Source organism: Talpa occidentalis, unplaced genomic scaffold (genome assembly GCF_014898055.3).
Source record: "Talpa occidentalis isolate TD23 unplaced genomic scaffold, MPIMG_talOcc4v2.1 talOcc4.3, whole genome shotgun sequence".
NCBI lineage: Eukaryota > Metazoa > Chordata > Mammalia > Eulipotyphla > Talpidae > Talpa > Talpa occidentalis.
Window position 1 is genome coordinate 108,793,392 of NW_023603184.1, and position 11,121 is coordinate 108,804,512.

At 40.6% G+C, this 11,121-nt stretch overlaps 1 pseudogene; it reads left to right on the top strand.

Annotated features, from left to right (window-relative positions):
• Positions 1 to 1,255: 1,255 nt before the first annotated feature.
• LOC119255162 (M-phase inducer phosphatase 3-like) lies at positions 1,256 to 3,086 on the top strand (annotated as a pseudogene).
• Positions 3,087 to 11,121: the final 8,035 nt, after the last annotated feature.

Here is an 11,121-nt window from a genome sequence, read left to right on the forward strand (position 1 = left end):
GAAACCACCAGGCAAGTCTGGAAGGAAAAGAGCAAAATCAAAATCGCCATTGTCACCTCCCCACGGGTCTCTCACCCACATCTGTGTCACCCAGTCCACGACCAAAAGGCAACCACAGTTTCTTCACATGTCTCTCCACTCCATGTGCCTCTCCAGGTCTCCTTCTGGCTCCCCATCCTGCTTCCTTCCTTCCTCAGCCTCCTCTGCAGCTTCTTCTTTTTCTCCTCAGCTCCACCCTCCTTTTGGTTGGGGCAGGATACCTGGAACCTCCCCCTTTCCTGGGACCACCCTGTTACAGTTTGTCTGGGGGACCCTCAAAATACTGCCTTGACCTTTTAAATCATTCTGTTGGCAAGATGTCAACCACTCAGCTTACAACTTCTGCAGACTTTGATGGAGTTGGTCACTTGGAGTCTTCAGTACCTCAGGGAGTATCGTTTGCTGGGATGAATAATCACCAGCACTTTATAAATGCAGGTCAGTGCAGAGCCCTGCAGGATTGCTTTAGATTTTGACCACAGGAAGAGAGATACAATATGTAGCTTATTTGCAAATAACTAATATGCAAACCACACTTTGAAGCCCTTGGGGAGGTAGGCACCCAGGAACCTGAAGGGCCATAAAAAATTTGGGAGGCTTTATATGTTTCCCTTTTCTCTGCTAGACAATGGAAATTTGTGGAAAGAAAAATGAAATATTTGAGCAGTCTATTACAATTCTGAAATTGGATAAAAATGCAGAATTAGGAGCAGATCAAGCAGAGATTTCAGAGGAACTGGTTTTCCCAGGAAGATCAAGAATAGGCCAAGGCATCTCTGAACAGAGCTGTCTGTATCACTCCCCTTCGATGCCAGGATTTTTAAACAGGACAAGGCTAAAGCAGGTGGTAAAATTCAAGGTCAACTCAATACAAGATAAAGTAAAAAATAAATATTGGCCTAGTCACAAAGAGTTCAAAAAGGACTCAGGTCTAAACACGACAGTCTCTCTGTGACATTAAGATGCAGCCTATGAAGCTATCCGCAGCCACTGCAGCATGAATTCAATTCCCGGCCAGCCAGGGAGCAGCCCACATTGTGCAGCAGACCTGTACTGACTCACCCCGCTGCTCCCCTCTGCAGTGTATTTCGGTCAATCTGCCTGTTCTGTTCCCCACTCTGTCTCTGGTGAATCCTATCACCCCCCTGCACCTCTGACCTGTACCCCAGCTGTTGTATGCATAAATAAATAAATCTTTTAAAAAAATATTATTCCAATGCTGGAGGAAGATTCTAACCAGGGGCTTCTGATTGGGGATTTCCGCAGCGTATGTGCTTTGCTGACCATAACAAGGAAACACCAAAATCTGAAGTCTGTCAACACAGAAATGGTTGCTGCCTATGATCAGAGGAGTTTCAAAGTCTGAAAGTTTTCTATCACTGATTTCTCACTGATAGTAATTTTCTAACACTATCCACACGAGTATCTGGGAGGGCATGTCCAGGGAGCCTTAAAGTTGTACAGTGGGAAGAACTGTATAACTTCTTGAAGAAGCCCACTGGCCCCTGTGTGTTACAGGGCAGCCCTGATATAAAACGGGTTGCCTGGCTGTGGGTCCTCACCCGCGTGCTTAAAAGGGACTTATTAATACTCCATTGCAGGCACACACAAAAGGTTAATAAAAGGTTTATTTACAAGGGAAGGGCAAATGAGGAAATGTACAACTCAGGGAGAAAATAGGGAAATAAAGTCTTAAATGTGTCCTACCTGTTCCACTGACCTGGAAACCCAATGGCACTCTCAGAGCTAGCCGCGAGCCAACAGCCATGAAGCCAAAACAACCCCCCAAGACCCACATGTCTGGTTTTATACCAAACCGGCTGCTTAACTCCACCCTCAGGTCCCAGCCACTTCCCTTTGGTGGTGATGGGATTTGTCTTTCCCAATGTCCTGATGGCTTTGGTCTGGAGTGGGGGTGGAGTCCACAAAGCCTGTATGGAATTAGCTTAGGACATCCTTTTCTCCCTAACATGTGGACACTCAGAAAGGAATAACGATCATGTTCCACTGTGAATTCTCCTCAGATAGGCACCCTCCAATGTGCCGCCCTCAGAGAAGACAGAGCTCTGAAGCAATATCCTGGGTAATTGCATTACCCAGAATTGTTTATCTTCAAGTAGAAGGAGATGACAGAGACTTCTTTCCAGCATATGCAGAGATATGTGAGCCACAGAGCTACTGCCCTGTGCATCACAGGACCACAAGGCTGAACTTCTGAAGTATGAAGAAAATCTGAGGTAGGTTGTGGCAGCTGCAGAAGATGTCCTTATGGGTCAAGGATGCAAGTCCCTGATAATGGATCAGCTGCGGTTGCCTACTGTCGCCAAAGATACTGTAAAAACTCTGAACAGAAAGAAGTCATCTCCCATGTGGCAAACCCAAGATTGTTAAAGGACACTTGCAGAATGACAGGCCACCAAACCATTGAAATCCCATGGCTCAGGGTTGGCCAGGTTTCTCTAGAGCTACCGGCTGGTGAAGAAATCCTGGAGCTGGCTTTATAAGGCTCCAGTCTGGGGTTGCATAGAGATTTGTGTTCCTTCAGGGCATAGTTGGGTTTCTCTTCTTTGGTCTTTTGGTTATAAGAGAATTGCTGATCTTCTTTTCCTGTATTTGTCATCTTTATTTCCCTGTCTCTCTTTTCTTGAAATGGGAAAATAAACACTGAGAAAAAAAATAAATGCGTCTTGCAAAAACCTTAGGATACAGATCCACAGATTAGATTATCAATAAATATGCTAAGGTAAGACTTCCAATTAAAAAAAAAAACATATAGGACTAGGTTTTTACCATAAGAGGTAATTGATTGCAGGTTAACATTAAACACAGATTAGATTTATATAATAAAACTGTATGTAGGTTTCAGTAGGTGAAAACAAATTGAATTTTCTCAGCAGTCAGGAGAATATGCAGGAAAAGTTGATGGATTATCTCTCTCACTTCTTAAAACCTCTGCCTGTAGATTCTATGAAGGTTTTACAAATGGCTGCATCCGTGGGGAGAGTGCATTTGGCTCTCAGACGTATTCGCTCATAAAGGAGTCATAGTCTATAATAAAATATTCCCAAATATTAAAAGAAAATGAGAGTGAGAACCTTGTGTGCAATTTTCTGCAAAGCTGAGAAATAAAATGCTCTCACTTTAGACACCTTATCAAATGCTCCAAACTGAAAATAATTCAGTTCAGGATTTTACACCCAACATCCCAGATGCCTGCACAGTTGGAAAAGTGGGTCTGCCTTGATTCTGGTACACAGATAAGATATTTATGAGACAAAATGCAACTTCCTTTCTCCAAAACTGCCCACAGATTATACAGGGTCTGGAGAGATTGGCAATGAAGGATGGGCCTTTTTTGATCCAAGTAGGACAGTAAAGTTAGCTGCAGACTGGGACGGTCTGGTCATCTCACCATCTCACCACAGAGCTGGTAACTCTAGCCTTTTCCAGGAGAAATCGTGTTTGTTGTTGTTTCCCTTCCAAGAAGACTTGCAATCATCAGAGGGCAGTGTGGACACTAAATGTTAGTTTGAGCAGGGAGAAAGAGAAAGGACACTGTGAAAAGTGGGATCAGTTTGGAGTTCTATCAGGGGGCATTAAATGGCTATCAGCTCCGATGACTGGAGCTTTCACCCCAGTCACTTTTATCCTAAAGTAGCCTCAACAGACAGTGTGCTGGTAGATCTATTTGAAGAGGAAGAGAAAGCAGGGCATGTGGTCCATTCTGGGCACTTCAGTGGCTTCTTGAGTTAGGGCCTGACCTGACTTTATTGGCACCAAGTCAGTCTCAAAACTATTTTAGGGACTGGACATTGCTCCAGAGCCCATTACAGTTGAACTAAAAAGTCAGGTAGCCTCTTTCACTTGAGACAAAGATTTATGTGGCCAATTAAGCATTCTGATTCCAGTGAAAGTCCAGGTCCAAACTTGAATCTAATAGGTTGAGCTTTGGTATGTGCTGAATTCTTGAGTCATGACAGACCTGACTGCAATCTGGAAGATGGATAGAAAAATCCCTGCATGATTTGCATGTGGTCCCCTTAAATATGCACAAAACTTAACTCTTCAGATGTGTGAGTGTGATGTTCTATGGAAAAAGGATCTTTGAGAATATAATAAAGTTAAGGATTTCAAGATGAGATCATCCTGGGGCCTCCCTGGTGGCACAAGGGGTCAAGAAGCTGTTCACGACTACTGCAGCACAAGTTTGATCCCCAACCAGGGAGCAACCCACATCGCACAGCAGACCTCTCCTGACTCGCCCACTGCTCCCCTCAGCAGTGTATTTCAGTCTATCTGCCTGTTCTATTCCCCGCTCTGTCTCTGGTGAATCCTCTTGCCCCCCACACCTCTGGCCTGTACCCCCATTCTTGTATGCATAAATAAATAAATCTTTAAAAAAAAAAAAAAAGATGAGATCATCCTGGATTCAAGGTAGGCCCTAACTGAATGGCCAGTGTCTTTATAAGAGGCAAAAGGAGAAAAGACCCAAAGGAAAAAGCTACATGAACATGGAGGCAGAAATTGGAGTGATGTATCTATAAGCCAAATGTATCTGCAGTTGCCAAATATTACCATAAGCTAAGAGGCGTGAAAACTTCCCTCGGGAGGCACTTTCTTGGAGAAAAAGACTCCAGAGTGAAACAGCTGCAAATACCTTGACTTCAGACTTTAGGTTCTAGGTGCATAAGAGATTAAATTTCTCTCCTCTTAAGTCACTTATTTTTGTTACAATTTGTTATGGCAACCTTAGGAAACAAATGAACCCCACAATCCAGAACCAGAGTTAAATTACTCCTGACTGCATGGGGAAAATCTTTAGGACACAGTTGGGGTATAATGGATAGAACAGAGTTTGGAGTCAGACAGACCTTGCTAGTTATTGCTGCATGTACTTGGCAAGTCCCTCTAGGTTTTTGTCTCTTTGTGTGAGACCAGGAAAGCAGCCTGGGAATATGGGACAGGAGTCAGGAAGTAAAAGCCAAGAATGTATTAGAGGTGGTCAATTCTGGCTGCACATTAATATCACCTGGGGAAGTTTTAACAGATATTGTTGATAAGGCCTCACCTCCAATCACTTAGAGTCCCTGGACCTGAGCCATAAGTATTGGCAATTTTTAGAATCTTCTTGGGCACTACTTCACACCCACTAGCATGGTTATTTTCAAAACACAGAAAATAATAAGTGCTGGCAATGATGTAGAGAAATTGGAACCCTTGTGCATTGCTTGTGGGAAAATAAAACCAGAGTTGAGAAACAGGGATACGTAGTGCCAGCTCAGGAAGCTCAGGCAGGTCAGGCAAGTCATGAAAGAGACCACTTTGACAATGAACAGGCAGCATCTTCTAGGAGACTAGGACAGGGACTCATTTGTTTTCCAGACCAAGATACTAGGAGTCAGTGACAGGAACATAGTCATTGCTAGGTTGGGTCACCAAAGACAGAGATGGACCAATAGCACCATGGTGCGTGATCTGTTATTTAAGTGATGTTCCTTTCCAACAAAACTGGTCCTGACTGTGGGAGAAAGTGGATCCTGTAGGGGCAGGGAGTAGGGGAGTACATTTGACAGTAACTCAGGAAATGGAGAACTCAAGGACTGTTACAGGCCTGGATCTGCCTTATTGTATATATCTCAACTCCACAGATTTTCTTTGTGTACAGAGAAACCCTGTGAAACCTCACTCAACTCTTAACCCCTTGGGTGAACTCCCACTCGGAACATCAGTCTGAGAGCAGTTTGAGAGCCTCGAAGCCTTGCATAAGTCTGACAGAGCAGTCTATCGATCTATTTCCAGCAGAGAGTGGGTTGCAGGGAAAAGTTGAGCAAGGGTGCGTGGGAGCGCGATGAGGGCGTATATGAATAGATGCTGATTCTATTCATTTCAGTTTCAGAAGGAACTGTTTCTGACCTTGTCCCCAGGCCTGGGCTTGCACTCTCCTTGGATTGTACTGCTTGTAAAATCCCTTGGTCTGAAAAATGACAATAATGTCAAAACGTAATTTCAATTCTTGACATTGAAAAGATTTCAGCAATCTTACTAGCAATGAAAGAAAATACAGATTTACTCTACCTGAGCCTGTTTTTCCCAGCATGATGGCTGCATTCCATCTTCTCTCTGGTCTTAGCTCGGCTCAGTTTTGCTGCATGTGTGAGAGATGGTAGCTCTTTAGCACAACTCATGAGAGGAAGCATGAGTGGGAAGCAGCGTTTCACCGACAGATACCATCCCTGCCAGCTTCCTAACAGCAGCTCGTGTGTAGAAGGAAAGTATTTCACCTCTTCTATTTAAAGGAATTATTAAGAACAACGGTAACACTTCCTTCAAATAAACTATGAGGGAAAAAAATGGATGATACATAACCTCAAAAGCTCTCTTATGGGAACATAGGGACAGCCTGTGTTTCCTGTACTTTTACAGTTATGTTTGTACAGAAATGGGGTTTAATTTAGTTAGTCTTATGCTCATGGGTGGGGTGAGGGCAGACCACATAGGCTGGTCCAAGTTCAAAGGCTGACTCAGACCTTATTAAGGCTGTTTTGTGCTTGTTTTAACATAGAACCAGCAAAGAGTCTGTGCAAGATGGACACGCCATGATGAGAGTGGACTTTTCTAGTGGAGCATCTTTGTTCTTTAGGATGCACTCTCCACATCTGGAATCCTGACAGCTGGACAGAATCCTCCAGGTCAGAAGATTCCATAGGTGTACAGCTGGTTGCCTTTTGTACCTTTTATGAAAGGGGATGGTTAAGTAGGTGCTGCAGGGTCCTAACAGCCTATATCACTCAGGCTTAGGATCCCAGTGTCAGGTTCTGAATGTCTTGCTGCCTCACAATGATGTCCTCTTTTGCTTCTTGTTAAAATTTAGAGTCTACTTGGGACTTCAGCACAGATGGCCTGGCCATGGCCTATTGTGATTGCAAAGAACAAATACAACAAACAGCTCCAAAGTCTTTGCCCTTTCTACTAATGAAACAAGAATGACAATCTGAAACAAGAAGAATGACAATGACACACAGTGAGTCCTGCAACTGAGTGAGTCCAGTGAGTCCACAGGAGAGGTGAGGCTCATTTGAAGGTGTGTTCAGAGATGGGATTCAAAGATTTGTTTTGGTAATCTAAACTCTGGTTGTTCTGAAGACAATTTCATCTACTGACTCCTTCTACACTATTGGTAGACTTTTTAAGTGACTGAAATAATCATGTCTCCCTGGCAAAGGCTTGATTAATACTGGTTAACACCTATGATTCTTATTTTTCAAGATTCTATGCAGGCCCTGGCTCACATATATAGCTTCCCACAGTCTCCTGAGTCAAATACTTTACCCAACAGTTTTGATATTTTTTAATTTATCACTCAGATCATATTCATTCAATTATTTATTTATTCACTTCTTTAAGAATGATGTATGAAGTCTCTATTATTTACCAAGTAGTGTTTGAGGCATTGAAGAAAATGATAAAGTTAAAAGACCATTTTTGCCTTCAAGGTTCTCACATTTTTGTTGGGAACATCGACAAGTAAATCCCCAACAAAAGCCTAAAAATGTTTCCAAAACCACCTATTTTTTTTTCATCATTTTCATTTTGCCTGGTACTACATCCAGTCTCAAAGAAGGCCTTCATCGTCTTCACCTCCTGACCTTCATCCTCTTATAAACACAGCCCCACCACTCGTTAAGTCAGTGCTAACCTGTGTGAAATAAAAACAGCAGAAATGACATCTTAGGTCATATGTGGCATCACCTGGGTCTCTTGGGATTGCTCACCAGTTTGCTCACTTATGGGGCATTAAAATGGCCCCTGAAAAGTCTACTTGAAGAGGAATTGACACACCTGACCAGCATTAGCTCCAGTTTCCCAGTTGGTCACCTTGGAAGGAAATACTCCAGTCCTGATATTTACTTTAAACCTTCATGTGAGCGCAGCCCCAGCAAAATCAAGAGTGACCTTGAGCCAGAACTGGCTGGCCAAGCCAATCCCACAATCTTTACCCATAGACACCATGAGAGATAACAAATGATTATTATAGTTTTAAGCAAGTAACTTTGGGGGGAGTCTGCTACATGTAATTAGATAACTAATAAAAATAGGCTATGCTCTTGTCTTCTGAGTCTTTCTTCTGTGGGAAATCCCTTTGTATATGTTATCCCCCTGCAATTTCTTCATTTTTTAAAAAAGATTTATTTTTATTTTATTTATACAAGAACCAGGCTGCAGGCCAGATGTGCGGGAGTGTGAGAGGATTCACCAGAGACAGTGGGGAACAGAACCAGCAGACTGACTGAAATACACTGCTGAGGGGAGTAAGCGGGGAGACAGGAGAGGTCTGCTGTGCCATGTGTGTTGCTCCGCGGCCAGTGGGGATCAAACCTGCACTGCAGAGGCTGCGGACAGCTTCACAGCGCTGTGATCAAATGCCTGCGCCACCCGGGAGTCCCTTTCTTCATTTTTTAAGGTGCAATACAAATATCATCTATTCTAACAGTGCTTTTCTTCATGACACAAGTCTTAGATTTGTACCAGTTACTTGGCATATCACATTATAATTACCTGTCTATTCGTCACAACTCTTTCTGCATTACAAGTGGTCTAAGGGCAGACTATACTATATTCAAAATTTACAACATCATAGCACTAGCAGATGGTCTTACATATCATATATATGTGATAAATATTCATTAAATGTATGTCATGAGTGGTAAATGATAGACTGCGGTACATATATTAATTTTTCCATTTTTATGTTTTATTTCAAGGTCTCTATTCCCTTTATTTTTTTTTTTTTTTTTGATAGAGGCATGCTTTATTTATTTGTTTGCTGGTTTGTTTGTTTGTTTTGTTTATACATGCACTGGGTACAGTCTAGCTTCGCAACCCAGTGCTCAACCGCTGCGCCAAATTCCCTTTAGATTTATTTTTTCTCTATCAAAATTAGACTGGGCATGAACCTCATTTAGTAAATCTTTTTTGCCTACCTACAGCATCTAATATAGTGCTGGACACTCAATGTGTGCTCAATAAAGGTTGACTGATTAAGCATTTAATACCTTAAAACAGAAATTCAATAAATATAGTCCAGTGACCTGAAAGAGTAATGTTTTCCTTGTGTGTCTAATGGATTACCAAGGAATATCTTAGAGCCAGGATTTTAGAAATAATTGTCAATGCCAAACTCAAGGACAAAACTATCACCAAAAAGAGACTGCTTCAGAGACAGATGATTCCCAGAGGATAATAAAGAACTGAAGTAAACAATACTTAATCCATATGAACCTAGACTCCTTGGACATAAAGGACTCTCTGATACCCACGCGCCCACCCTGATATTAGAGATTTTCTTCCAGGAGTGTCAATATCTCACCCTAGATCAGGGAACAATCACAGCCTTAAAGTCAACATAGTGATGAGGCTATCTAAGAATATCTCAACTACTACAGCAAAAGGGCAGATCTCCACTGTGAGTTCCTCTAAAAGGGATATCTACAGGTCCAGCTATGACTGACTCAGGGGCCAGTGCTCACTCTGCTCACCAAGAAGGCTCCATGTGTCTTGCTCATACTGTACATTGTCCTGAAGAGTCATCTTTAGCCCTCAGCTCAAGCCCTGCCTATGGATGTCTCATTTCTCTTCATTTTCATTTATCCATACCATGTCTTAATCTTGAGTCATTGACTGACATCTTCTGGATGAATTCCCTTTATTCCAGTACAATTTATGAATTTGTAATTAATCAATTGCTTCTCAGTTTCCAAAGTAGGATATTTTTTAATTGAAGAGTAAATGCTGATATTACCCAAATTTTAAAAGAAAAGACAATTGATTTTTTTAAAAGAAAGCAGTCTGAGTTCTCACGATGAAGTAATTTTTCAAAAAATACTTCTTTATACTAATTAATGCAAAGTAAAAATCAAAATCAACAAGCAATTATAAACCAGAGACACACTATGGGGTGAGGGCAGTGAGAGGAAGGATTAGGGTCAAAATAAGGGGAGGTGCAATTGCATGGGGAATATAACCAAAATGAAAATGCATACATTGTGCAAAAATGAAAAATGTTGTAAGAATTATATAAAATAAAATAAAATAAAAATAAAAAAAATACTTCTTTATTGGTACAAGTCAGATTTAATGGAAATGCTAATAATGTTTTTGTCAAATGAGTGAAAAATATAAAAATGAAAGGAAAATAATGAATAATCAAGTCTTATACTAACCGTTACCATTTGGATTTTCAATAATTTAATATATAACCAAAGCAGGTTTTTATTATTCAACATGTTAGTCTCTGGATTATGTCAGAGATATAAATGCCTCTAATTCAATAATGTTTATCTTGTAGGTATATTAACTTCACTGTTGAAGGTTTTTATGTTTTATAGTCAATTGTATGTTTGTTATTATGAAAACAAATAAATATAAATTTATAAAATTTATAAAAGATAAAACTATACAGAGTAGAACTATATCTAAAGGGAATGGAACAAAATAAAAAATACTAATAAATATTAATGAATAAATTGATTTTAAAATGAACATTTCAGAACAGATAGTTTTTAAAATTTTGTATACCCACAAGAATTAAAAATGATTCATGAGTCTTTTAGCTCCGAAATTTACTTAAATTTAATAATTTAAATAGCCTGAAAAATCCATGGTATTTTATAAAAATGTCAATCAAAAAAGGCAAATAAAATGATCACTATAATCTCCAATTGTTATTAAGCTCCTCTCTACTTTTTTAAAAACCACATTGAGTATATAAATTATAAAATAGGGTATATTAAAAATTGATCCTTGTACAGCTTCTATTTTTATTCTTATTCTTGTCTTCATTTACAACATTTTTACCACCACATTTAGAAAGCCCTCACCAGGGGTCAAAAACTGCACTTACCTCTCTAATGCATCATTGCATTTAACATACCAGACAGTCCAGGGTTAAGTACTCACATGTTTTACATGGGGAAACAGGGATAGGAAGGTTAAGTAATTTGTCCTAGATCAAACAGAAGTGGAAGAACCAGAATTCAAACCTGAGCTCTTACTACTCTACTATAAGAGTAATAGTTAAAAGTG